This window comes from Phocoena sinus, chromosome 12 (genome assembly GCF_008692025.1).
Source record: "Phocoena sinus isolate mPhoSin1 chromosome 12, mPhoSin1.pri, whole genome shotgun sequence".
Lineage (NCBI taxonomy): Eukaryota > Metazoa > Chordata > Mammalia > Artiodactyla > Phocoenidae > Phocoena > Phocoena sinus.
In genome coordinates, this window is record NC_045774.1 from 35,003,622 (window position 1) to 35,017,473 (window position 13,852).

A 13,852-nucleotide genomic window follows, 5' to 3' on the forward strand; every position below is an offset into this window, starting at 1 on the left:
CACTTGCATCATGTGTGCAAGTGATGGAGTAGACTGAGAACTGAGGCTGCAAACACCTCCATAAAGTGGTGTAGTTGCTTCTCTCCAGCTGACAGTGTTGATTGAATATCTTTATTCTAATCGAAGCATAGTAACCTAAGCTAAATCTTTTCAATTTTAATTGCTTAGAGATCAACTATTACAGCTCTGTTGGTGCTTTTTAGGTTACTTATTTGTACTCTTGGCTTCCTATTCTTATTTTCATTTTTCTATTTTTTATTGGGCATGTTTTTATTGAAAGCTCTCTCAAATTCTATATAGTATGAAGTATAATAGGAAGAAAGGAAGCAGGAAAAGAAGAAAGAAAGAAGGAAGGAAGGAAGGGAGAGAGAAAGAGAAGAGGTGGAGAGAGGAAGTGAAAGAAAGTACAGATGAATGGAAGAAATAAATAAGATAAACAGGAAGGAAAAAAAGACAAAAACTATAGAATGATGCCTTGTAGCTGAGGAAGCTATGACTCAGAGAGGTTAAATGACTTGCCCAAAGTTAGTTTACAAGATATAATGTGCAGTTCCCAAGTCTTCTGACTTTAAAATTTATGCTTTTTTTTTTCCAGACTGACATAAATATTTGATTATCCTCATCCTGGGACTTTCTATTTTTAAAGCAGTGTGTGTATTTTGCTTGAGCAAATAATAAAGCAAGTACCTATTATGCTTACTCTCAATGAAAAGAATCATCAGTGCCCCTCTGTTACCAGTTAGGCTTTGTAGTAGATTTGGGTCTTTTTGTATCGCTGATGAAAATAAAACATGATGATTTGGATGAACTCTAATCCACACATGCTTCAGAAATCACATTTTAACTTAAGTATAAAACCAACGCCTTGAAAATTTAATAGATCAAAGAGAAACCAAGAAAAAAATGCAATTTTAGAAAGGAGAAAAGAATAACAAAGTAGAAGGCAATAGAAGAGAGGATGAAGAGGAAAAAGAAGGTTATAAAACAAAACTAAAGGAAAATGGATTTTTCACAATAAATCTCAAAATCCACTCTGGTATTTATATTTTATTTTTTCCAAGTCTTAAACAGCTCCTGTTTGTGACTCATTATTATGGATGCAATTTGGATTGTACTGTGCTTTAGACCATATGGAATATCAGAGTATCTAGAACACACTGATCCACCCAACTTGTAATTATTTCACTGTATAATTTGAGATGCTTGGTTTGGATTATTTTTTCTCCAGGGATCAAGGTATGTTTTCAAAGCTTTGGTACACAATAACAATTACTGTTCATTGAGGAGAAAGGTTAAGCTTGAAGAGAAAGAATAAATGCTAAGACCTTACCTAAAGTCTTCCCTATCACAGTTAATGGCCACTCCATCTTTCTAGATGCTGAGACCAAAACATATTGGAGTCATTCTTAACTCCTTTGTTTCTTTCACACCCTACTTAATAACCTATGAGCAAATCTGGTAGCTCTGTTTTCAAAATACTCTAGAATCTGTCCTTCTATCACCAGCTCCGTTGGTATCACCCTATTCTAGGGCACCATCTTTTCTCAGCTGCTTCCCTTGTTCTTTATCCTCTAAATCTGTTCTTAACCTAGAAGCTAGAGTTATTCTGTTGAAATTTTGGTCAGATCATGGCATGTCTCTGCTCACTCCCTCCATTGGCTCCCCATTCATCCTAGAGTAAAATCCCAAACTCATTCACGTGTCTCCGCCCTGAAATCTATTTAAAATTGCCAACTCACCCTATACCCCTCTGGAATGAAGCTTCACAGGTATCGGTGTGTGTGTGTCCATTTTATTCACTGATCTACCTTGAGTACCTAGAAGAATGTCAAGCACAGGGTACGTATGTGCTAAATATTTGTTGAAGGAATAAATGAATGATTGTTGACTTGAGCCTCTGAAGAATACAGCATAAACAGTTAACTAACCTTTTATTAACCTTGGTTGATTTAAATTTTTCTACTGATATTTGGGTATTATTTTATTATCCCAATAAAGAATTTATCGTAGAACCAACATGAGACAGAATACAGCCATTTGAGGAAATGCAATTAATAAGGTACTGTTGGATTGTAGCAGGTACAAAGAAAAGTACCTGCAAGAAGTGAGGCTGGAGAAATAGACCAGATGGTGAGTTCTCTGATATGCTCTGCTAAAAATGTTGGGTTTTATCCTGAAAGAAGTATAATATGGCCATTGCCCAGGTTAAATGAATTTAGCGCTCATCAAGGAAAAAAATATGTTCACGAGAGACAGTAACACAGGGCAAGCTTTATTAGGCAGTGCTTGGACAGGGTTGCATGAGAAGGGAAGTCTGTCACATGATGAGACTCTCCAGAGGCTTCTGGGCAAAGGGGCCCATAAGTACTTACTTATAAAAGTAAGAAAGGATAAATAGCAATATTTATTTGAATATGGCTCCAGTGAGTTTCAGCAGAAATGATGAGGAACATCTTGTAGAAAACCACATGGAAGGCCAGTGTTTGACAGTAATCATGGAGTAATAATAATAACAAAATTATGGCTTTAAGGAACATTAAGAAAAAAATTGAGAGGACTTAATCACTGGATAAATGTGAAGGTTGAATGCCATTTCTGACTTTAAAAAATGGATGAGGGGCTTCCCTGGTGGTGCAGTGATTGAGAGTCCGCCTGCCGATGCAGGGGACACGGGTTCGTGCCCCGGTCAGCGAAGATCCCACGTGCCGCGGAGTGGCTGGGCCCGTGAGCCATGGCCACTGAGTCTGCGAGTCTGGAGCCTGTGCTCCGCGGTGGGAGAGGCCACAGCAGTGAAAGGCCCGCGTACCGAAAAAAAAAAAAAAAAAAGTAACAGGAAATCTCATTTTTCTGGCTCTTCTCCTTCATGCACATCCCTCTTATCCTTGGTCACCTCCCCCAAACTGGATCCTTTCTCTGTATAATCTATGTTGCTTCAAGTCTAATTATCCACTCCTCCCTTTCATCTCTCCCAACCCCATACTTAGAATGCAACATGTTACCAAATTCTTCATAAATTGAGCTCTCCATTTCTTTGCTTTAGTTGAAATTTGACTAATTTTCTCAAAGACAGGGGTGGCCTGGAGAGAGAGAGAGAGAGTTGGTATTTAATCAGGCAAACCTGAATCCTCTCCCCTCCTGAGAAAATCCCACCTATGTTCTGGGATTCGCTGACCTCCCATTTCCCCATAGAGCTCAGGGGTGAACTTGAACAGGCAGTGGCTTGAGGACATGAGTGAAATGTCACTTTTCAAGATTCTAAGCTAACTGATAAGGGGATTTTATTGTGGGTCTCTGAAGACATTCTAGTCCAGGTGTGCAGACACTCAGATTAGCTAATTCCAAGGACCTGCCCTTGAGGTGGAAATAGCAGCAGCCCTGAGGGATGGCCGGTCCACAGTACCATCCTTCATTAGCTCCTTTATATACCATATCAAACTCTTAGCCCTATGAAGCTTGTGGTCAACTAGAACCTCTATGGGTTGATTTTTTCCATGCCAATGGCTATTAATTCCCTTGCTCCTTTTTAGTTTGTTGTACTTTAATGTAGGTCTGTGCTTTCTTTTCTTCTTGATTTTATCATTTTGGTGCCAGGCTGACATAGCAGTTTATTTGGCTGTTTTCCAATTCTTATTTTCTCATCCAAAGCATCAGTTATTTCTCCCAGCATTCTCTTATATTTTTTTTCAAATTTCTTTAGCTTCATCCAACTTATTGAGATGAAATAACAGTAAAGGATGAAGGATAAAGATTTGGTGCACCATCATAGAAACTGCAGGTTGACACAGAGAATTTTACCAATATTCCTTCTATAATGTTGCTCAGCTAGAAATGGGTCCATCTAATTGTAGCCACTTCTGTAAATTTATTCATGAAAATATCCAGAGAAACTCTGTTGAAATTCAAGACAGTGTTTGAAATTTCCCTAATTTATTACTTTATAAACTCTAAAAACAAAACAAAACAAAACCCCCCAAAACCTCCTACACCATAAAACATGACAGGAAAGGAAAAGTGTGATTTGTAAGGCAGAGCCTGATGTCTGGGAGCTGTGGTAATTCCTCGGTGGCCTGTACAGTCTCCCCTGAAAGTAATGTCTGGTCTTTTTGCTTCTGAGTCAATAGCTTAACATGAGTTTTATAATCTTGTTAGATATAAACGCATGACTTTGGTGTAGTCTTCAGAATCTACATTTGTTCCTCAGGGCAGGCCCTGTTATTTAGGCAAAAGAAAATATGTTTTGAAAATAAAGTAATTTTTAAAAAGGAGCTGTTTTGAGGAGGTGATAAAACATAATTGATGTTGTTTTTCAAAAGAATGTACAACAGATTTAAGAAAATTCTTAAAATCTGACTTGAAAGCAAGTTTTTCTCTTTTTTATTTAGGAGGAGCTGTGAAGATATGTGATTTTTACTGGCTATCTGAGTTTCTATTGGGCAGAAAACTAGAATTCTATACTTACCATTGGATCTATACAGTAAGCATTACATTAGGTTTCTGCTTCTAGACATCAAGTAAGTCAATGGAGACAATTTAGCCCGATTTTTTGCTGCATATGCTGAGCACAAGATGCTTCCTCTCAGCAACTAAACACATGGGTAAAACATCTAATTTTTAATTGAATAGATGAAACTGTGCCAATATGTGAAAGACAGAGTTACAAACTGCAACAAAATATAACTGGTTTCATTAAACAGGATTGCATACGTTGGACTGCTGCTGCATGTATTTGAAAAAAGGAAAGCAAATATAGAGCCAAAAATTTATGCTTCATAGACTATATATTATGCCTAGTAGGTTTAAACTTTTCTTTGTAAAAATTTTCAACTAGGTAGTGATAAGTTGACTTGGACAGCTTTCCTCTTGTCAATGACTTGTACTCATGATTCAAACACTGACTTACAATTTGATGGAGGAGGAGATATGGCATCCTTAAAGTGATACTAATAATATATTATACTTTATTATTATACTTCAAGTTCTGCAGTCTTTTATATTTTTAAAAGGACTCATCCTTTTTTGATTTTACTTGTAATTCATTTATAAAGTAACATACAAAAAATAGAAATTAATATAGTATATACAAGTTTTGGGCAAAAAGTTGAGTAGGCAATATTGTCTAAAAGTTGAGAAACTTGACCTGGGTGTTAAAGAGGGCAGTGATATAGATTGATTTTGGATAGAAAAATCAGTTAAGGTGAAATAGCATTACCGAATGCATTTTTGTGGAAAAAGAGACAAATAAAGGAGAAGACAAAAAAAAAAAAAAAGATCTTGCTGAGAATTACAAAGTGATATGGGGATTTGAGAGAGAGTTGGAAGATGTGTTGGGAGAAGGATGTTAAAATGGAAGTACTGTTTAAATTGCTATTTGTCCTCCATGCTTATTACGATATCTTTTGTTGCACTTTTACTTTTATTACAGGTTAGCATAATTGTACTCCTTGTCTGTTAAGCCAGGAAAATCCTTTTTCTCCTTTGCTTTAGCAGGTGAACATGCTCTAGTCCAATTTCTTTCTTTGAAAGCAGACCTAAGTAAAAGATAACTTGATTCTGTGTGGGCCCTACTCTGGGTTCCCTTTCTCATCCACCAAGAGGAGAGCTTCCCCACTGCTTTGCTTCCACATCTGCAGTTCCCTACTTCCCATTCTGTTCTCAACACATTGGAATCTGAATTCTGCCCGTGCAACTTTGAGGAAACAAGTTGAAAGATTACCAGATTTGCAAACCCTGGCAACATGGGGCCTTTAGATTAACTGATTTTGTTTCAGCGTTTGATATTATCACAGCTTCTTTTGATTTCCACCCCTAAATGTTTCTGTGTTGTCACTTTCTTTGTTCTTTATTTACCTCACAGACTGACTTTCACAGTTCCCTTCATAACTTCCCTTTTCTCTACTCACTCTTTAAATATTGCTGAGTGTGTTCAATCTTTTTTCTTTTCTTTTAATGTATTCTGCTCAGATCCACTCACTCATGCCCTCTTGTTTATTTATTTGATAATTACTCCTAATTCGATATTTCTACATTTTATACATTTTAATGAGACAGACCTGTATTTCAGACTACTTTGAGTTCATCCCTATTGAATGCCTCACACATCTCAAAATCAACAAAGCAAAGAAGCAATCCACTTTTACCTGTGGTCAATTCTCTGGGTAGTGACACCTCTATCCTCAGACACAGCGAGAGAAACATGGGATTCACTTCACTCACCAGCTTCTCCCTACTGGTCACCGCATTTTGTAGCTCCTACTTTCAAGTGATGTTTGATATCTATTCCCTACTCTCCTTCACCTTTCTCTCTTCATTAATTCAGGCTCTATTTATTTTTGAGTTCAGTAATATAATTTTATACCCCACACTTAAAACTGCTGCTCATCTGAGTCTTCTTTTGTTCATTCTTTTAAAAAGTTCATCCTTTCTTTGTCACCAAAAGCATCTTTGTAAACCAAATAGAATCATTCCATTGCCCTTCTTACAACCCTTCCCAGACTCATCACTCTTTTCAAGATAAAGTCCTAAGTCTTTCACATAGCTTATAAGGCCATTTGTCACCTGTTCCCTGCCCACACACCCACCAAATCTCTTGCCAGGGAACACAAAAGCTACTTGGATTTCCGCAAACAGCATATGAATGCTCTTTTATGCCAGACTCTTCTCATGGCCTGTGACTCCATCACTTCTCTCCTACCTTGTTTCACTGGCAAAGAACTACATTAGTCTCCCCTTATTCACAGGGGATGCCTGAAACTGCAGATAGTACCAAACCCTATCTATACTATGTTTTTTTCCTATACATACATACCTATGATAAAGTTTAATCTATAAATTAGGCACAGTAAGAGATTAAAAGCAATAACATAATAAAATCAAATAATTGTAACATATACTGTAATAAAAGTTAAATGAATGTGATTATTCCCTCTTTCTCTCTGAATGTCTTATTGTGCAAACTTAATGCCTTTTTTATCTTAACTAAGCACTTATTACCCACTGTGCCTATAACTTTTGTAGTTTGAGGTGGGACAGCAAAACTAACACGAATTTCTTTTTCCTTCTTCACAATTTCACAGGTAGAAGATTTGTTCTTACCATAGAAGTTAGCAACCTCAGCATACAATTTTTTTTCTTTCCTTATTGAGAACTGTCAACTTTTCACTTAAAGGAAGCACTTTACGGCTTCTCTTTGGTGTATCTGAATTGCCAGCATCACTACTCTTGTGCTGCGGGGCTGTTATTAAGTACAATAAGGGTGACTTGAACACAAGCACTGTGATACCAAGACAGAGGTATCGTATGATATTGCTTATATGCGGGATCTAAAAAAAAAAAAAAGATACAAATGAACTTATATACAAAACAGAAATAGACCCACAGACATAGAAAACAAACTTATGGTTACCAATTACCAAAGAGGAAAGGGGGGAGGGATAAACTAGGAGTTTGGGATTAATGTATACACACTACTACACATAAAATAGATAGCCAATAAGGACCTATTGTATAGCACAGGGAACTCTACTCAATATTTTGTAATAACCTATAAAGGAAAAAATCTGAAAAATAATAGATATATATACATATAACTGAATCACTTTGCTGTACCCCTGAAACTAACACATTGTAAATCAACTATACTTCAATAAAAAATAAAATAAAATAAAAGAATATTTAGAAATACATTGCTGATATCTACAAAACAAAAATATCTTATTACTAAAAAATGCTAACCATCATCTGACAAAGTAGGGTTGCCACAAACCTTGTTTGTCAAAAACGCAATATCTGGGCTTCCCTGGTGGCGCAGTGGTTGAGAGTCCACCTGCCGATGCAGGGGACACGGGTTCATGCCCTGGTCCGGGAGGATCCCACATGCCGCGGAGCGGCTGGGCCCGTGAGCCATGGCCGCTGAGCCTGCGTGTCCGGAGCCTGTGCTCCGCAGCGGGAGAGGCCACAGCGGTGAGAGGCCACCGCAAAAAACCCCCCAAAAACGCAATATCTGTGAACTGCAGTGAAGCAAAGTGCAATAGAACATGCCTGTATATATAAGAACTTCCGTTTCGAGTGATTTGGAAATTCTAAATATTTTAAACAAAGCATATATAAGATCTTACGATAACAGCAGCAACTTACTGAGTACCCACTATGTGTCTGGCAAGTCATATACTTTTTTAAAACTTTATTTTAATTCATTTATTTATTTTGCAAGCCATATACTTTGCTTCCTTTAATCCTCACAACAACTCTGTATAGTCTGGAATAATATATTCATTTTATACAAGAGGATAATGAGAATGAAAGAACTTAAATTATTATTTTTCCAGGATTGCACAGTTAGTCTGTGATGGAGGGATTTAATGGCAACTCTTCCACTCTCCAAAGACTGTGCCCTTTCCATTAACTTTCACTCAACAAGGTAACCCCAGACTTATTTCCTAGTGTTTGCCAATGATTCCATCTAACTATTCTTCTTGGCTTTTTCTTCTGAAGCACATTTGGATTGTTTCTTGATGCCGACAAATGGACGTCTATTGATCGGGAGAGAAACAGGAGCCAGGAGTCACTGAAGAGGGCAGTCAAGGGGCAGTGGATGTAGACAGATGGAAAAATGGCCAGCACTGTGCCCCCCATGTTTGCACTTCCTCTTCCCTTCTGTGGAGCTATGGGATATTTGTTTTTGCTTAAATATGTTTTACTTTGTGACGGTTAAAAACTTGTAGAATGAAAAGCAAATGTCTTTTTGAAACTTGCAATATGAATACCTTTTTATTTTTGTTTGCTGAAGTTTTGTTTGTTGAAAGAGAGGAAATGGTTAATCATCAAAGCTGAGGAAGAGTCTTTTAAATTTATTACAACTTGTAGCCTGGGTAAATTTGACCTACTGCCAACATTTACAGTTCCTGATAGAAGAGACTGGAATTTAAAACATCCTTTATGCAGCCTGCCTAAAACTGGCATTTTGGTTAATCAGAAAAAGAAAGAAAAAAAAAGTAATGAAATGTCTGATGACTTATCGCCCAGTGTTCTCCAGCGAGTCCCTCTAACTATTCATCTTGGCTGTTTCTTCTGAAGTGCATTTGGAGTGTTTCGTGATACAGTCAAATGGGGTCTTTTTTTTTAGATAGGAAAACTGAGTTCCCCATTTTGCTGGTATAGTTTAGGCCATGTGTGAAAAATAGAATATGTGTCATCAGGAGCAGACTGTTAGCAGATGAGATGATATCTCAGGCCATATCTCAGCAACATCCTCTGCCAAGCTCTAGTCCCTATGGAAAGAGAAATGAGTGCACTTTTAAAAAACTCTTATGTGAGATTAAACATCCTCACATATTTATTTGACTAATGAGAAATATTTATTATCCCACTAGTAATGAACAGGTTTGTTTCATTATTTTAAAAAAATCAAGATTTATGAACTAGGAAGAAGAAATAACTGAGGGTATATAAGTTCGGAATAATTAAGGTGATTATTATTATTCACTATAAATTAGGCATGAAGATATATATTTTTTGGAGGTCTTACAATTTACTTAAAAAATTACAGAAGTTTCTAATTTTTTTTCTTTGGCATTGGACATACAATGCCTATGTCACCTACAAAACTTTTATGAGAGCTTTACACAAAATAAGCAAAGTGACTCTGGGGCAAGTATCCACACAATAATCCTTAAATTCAGTAGGAGAGACTCAAGCATTCCTTTTAATTATCTTGCATATGAAGAGCGTCTGACCAGTTGCTGTCTTTATAAATATTAACTGAATGGGATCACTACCCACAAGTTGGATGCATATGAGAAGCAGACGGAACATGGTCTTTTTGCTTGTCATTGCAAGGAGAAATAATTTAATGTAATAATAACTATTGTATTCTTTTAGGATGGAAATGTTGCATCTTCCCAGTACATTACATTGGAGATTTTCGTTTCCCAAGGCAAAAGGGGGTATTTTTCTTGTCTACCAGCACCAATAATAATTAGAGCTAAATACAAACCATTTTCATATCTAAATGAAGTGGCTTAGTAACTGAACACTTAGTTTCAAATAGTAGAAAACAAGAGAGTTAAAATATCACTAAGATCAGCTCAAAGACATAATTACAGACAGTATTACATTATTTGGGATTTTAAAGTAAAATTAGTACATTTTTGGTTTGTGTCTGGTTAATAATGGAAAGCATGTCCTAAGTTTAAAAAATGAAGCCCATACTTTAGTAATAGAACTAAGAAAAGTCAGCACTCTCTCTCACCCCATCCCCTCCAAAGCTGTGCCTCCAGATGTTATTTGGTATTTATTTTGCAAAGTTTATTTTTACAGTCCAAGCCGTTTGTGTTTTAAAGATACATTGGTCAGTTTATTTATAGAGAGAGAGCTTCTTGAAGTAAAGACAATTGACGCGGGCATGGGTTAAAGCTACTCAACACTAGAAAGAATGGGGGCGTCTGGTAACCTCTAGTATGTTCTCTCTCATTCCTCTCATGTTCTTTCATTATGGGGACCCTGGAATTTTCTTTTCCGTTTTTTCTTTCTTTTCCTTATCTTTTCCAGTCCTGTAAGGCTTTACATGATTCATCCTGGGAGGAAAAGCTGAGCTTCTGGACCAGTTATCCTGCAGAGGAAATGAAAGAAACACAAGGCAGAAGGGGTGACTGGGACTTCGAGCATTTGCTTACAAATCTGGCTCCTGTCCAGGTTGAAACTGGAATAGCTGGAGATTTTCCCAAGGCGCCCAGGATGGAGAACAGTTCCTCGTGTTTGGATAGCATCACTGGTGCTTCTCAAACCAGGCTTAGGACCAGGGAGGTGTGGAGGAGGGTGGGCAGTAGGTGGTTATGACTGTGCACTTGGGCTGGATCAAGGTTGTGGAGGCTTCCTGTGCTGAACGATGCTGTCATTCCTTTCCTTTATGTGTTGCAAAGTAAAACAATATTAAACTGTAAAACAGGGGTGAGAAAGTTCCACAAAGTTCTCATTTTTCTCATTGTGACTACTTCACAGCCACTTCGTTAATACTGAACAGCATTTTTCCTTCAAAAATTGTTTTGCAATATAAAACAGAAATTTTTTTTCAAAGATTGCTTTTCTTTACCTCTGCTTTGCAAATCCTTTAGAATTTCTATTGGGAAATCTAGCTCTGAGTTTCTGGGAGTACAGGTTGGACGCCGTCCAAAGAAGAAGCTGGGAATGTGGTATCCAATGAAGGCTGGGGAAGCACTGAGGACAGTTATGGATTAGGGCTGGTGAGGTGTCCTTAGAATCATAATGCAGCACTTTGTAGTAAAACTGAAGTTTCATCTTGCAAATTAGAATGTACAGGGGATTCCACTTTTAATTATTTTCTTCTACTTCAGCATTATTTTTCTTTCCAAGCTTTAAGAAGTGATTTGGGAATGAATTTGTCTTCTCAATTCACTTTTAACTTAATATTTGAGTTTTGTATGGTGTTTTAAGTGACACAAGGAAAAGCAGGACAATATGCTACTTTTCTCTAAGGGTCCAAAATAATCTTACACCCACCTACTTCTCCATTTGAAATGCTACTCAAAGGTGTATTTTATTTTTTTCAATCTTTTGAAGCACTGCTTGGACAGTGCTTAGTTTTGCTAGCTAGTTTGGTAGTTCAGTCTTATTTTCATAGATAAAGACTTTTCCTTCAAACTCATAATTAAATCACTTTCTTTGCAAAGTTAGAGTTCTGTATTTTCAAATTTTCTTTTTTTTTGTATCAAAACTTATAAAGTTATATAACTACAAAAGCAATAATATGTTTTCTTATCATTTTTACAGGCTGGAAGACATTAATGTTTACTATAGATGCCAGGGATTGTAGAGCAATTATTACAAAATAATATAAGGCTTTAACCTCTACCTGGAGATCTGACAGAAAATTTTAAGAGAATATGTAACCTATACACATGGAAATACTAAATCTAATTGGGTAGCTCTATTGGCCCCTCAAAGCACTGTTGCTAATTAGCAATACAATAAAGATGGTGGAATCTATCATTTGACTATTCATTTAAATGATACCTAATTAGTGGATGGTGCTATGGTCTGAATGTGTCCCCCTCCAAATTCATATCTTGAAATCCTAATGCCTGCTGTAATGGTATTAGGAGACAGGGTTATTAGGTCATGTGGGTGTAGCCGTCATGATTGGGATTAGTGCCCTTGTAAAAGAGGCTCCAGAAAGATCCCTAGCTTGTTCTACCATGTGAGGACCCAACAAGAAGTTTCCCTCTATTAACCACAAAGCGGGCCCTCACTAGACACAAAATCTGCCAGGGCCTTCATCTTGAACTTCTAGCCTCCAGAACTGTTATCTATAAGCTACTAGGCTCTGCTATTTTGTTATAGCAGTCCAAATGGACTAAGACAGGCAGGAAATACATCTACTGACTAGTTTTATATTACTCTCCCATAGTGACTATATTAAACCTGAAACAATTGATGCTTTTCTACAGTAATTTTTCTTTAAACTTATTAATTTTTAATTATTCTTTGTTAATTTAGTCTTAATTTATTTATTATCTAATTGACTGGTTGTTAAGCACGGGGTGGTGGAAAGGGTAGAGGCAAGGAAATTGATACTGGCCCTGAATTTCAAATTGCTTTGGCCTGCAGGAATGGCTGTGACCAAACAATCTATTTTGATGATTGTGGAAAGGACAATTTTCATAATAAATTTGAAAAATCTGGAGACCTGGAGCAGCACATTCTAATGATCTCTTCCTTTCTATAAATCGTAGCATTTCGCATTTGATTGGATCATATGGATACAAATTAAGCTCTATTCTCTTGACCCTTCCTTTCACATGTTGCATATTAAGCTATGCTTTAAATATTCCACAGTCAACAAGCGGAAATATTGGTTTACCACAATAATTCATTTTCCCCCCTCCCACCCTAAAAACTTCAACATTTAAAAGGACACTAAGATGGCAATCAAGAAAGTTAGGACTCATTTGCATGAAAATGACCCACTTTCCTAAACTGACTCTGCTTGTCTATGACTTTTTGGATTCATAAATTATTCTCACTGCTGGTTTGGATAAAACTATAATCTATTTTCCTGTAGTATTTGGTGTGTTCCTAAAATGAGTCATAACCGTTTCTTAATAGTTATGGGAAAAAGATCAGTAGGGGCAAACTTAGTGATAAATAGGATCTGCTTCTAAATAGTTACCACAAGAGGAAAACCCCTTGGGTGTTAAATACCTAGTGTTTTTATTTTTGTTTTTCTGGGTTCCTTGTTTTGATTTTATTAAACTACTTCTTTAAGAAGTGTAAAATAATGTCTTTCCTTAGTTTTATATTGAGTAGAGGAACTTACTAAATTACTTCTCCTCCAACTTATTCCGAGATTAATTTTTTAAATCAAGTCATTAAAGCAACACTACTTAATGATTTAAAAATCATTTTTTCCTTCTCAAACTAGCCAACCAAAAAACATAATCAAGCAAAGTACAGGACCAAAGCAAGGAAAGAGGCTACTGGCTAGGATGATTGGTATTGCCATCATGGAGACCCCAGTATCCATGCCCCAATGCTAGGAATGTGGCCTTTTTTTTTTTTTGTATAGCATTCTGGGAGAGAGGGGTGAGGCAGTACATGGTTGTCACTGAGTAGCTAAGGGTCCCCATTCTTTTGGGATCTTAAGCTTTCTTTTATTTTCTTTTTTTCAAACCTTAAGACTGTCATTGCCAGATGGTTGACTGATCTGTTAAAGAACTTTCTACCTCTTGGGAGGTTGGGACTCACCAAGAGTGTGCATGGTCAGTCCGGGAACAGAGAGCACACATGGTAGCATCAACAGACTCAAAAACGTGTCTGGTATAAAATCAATATTTAGTGG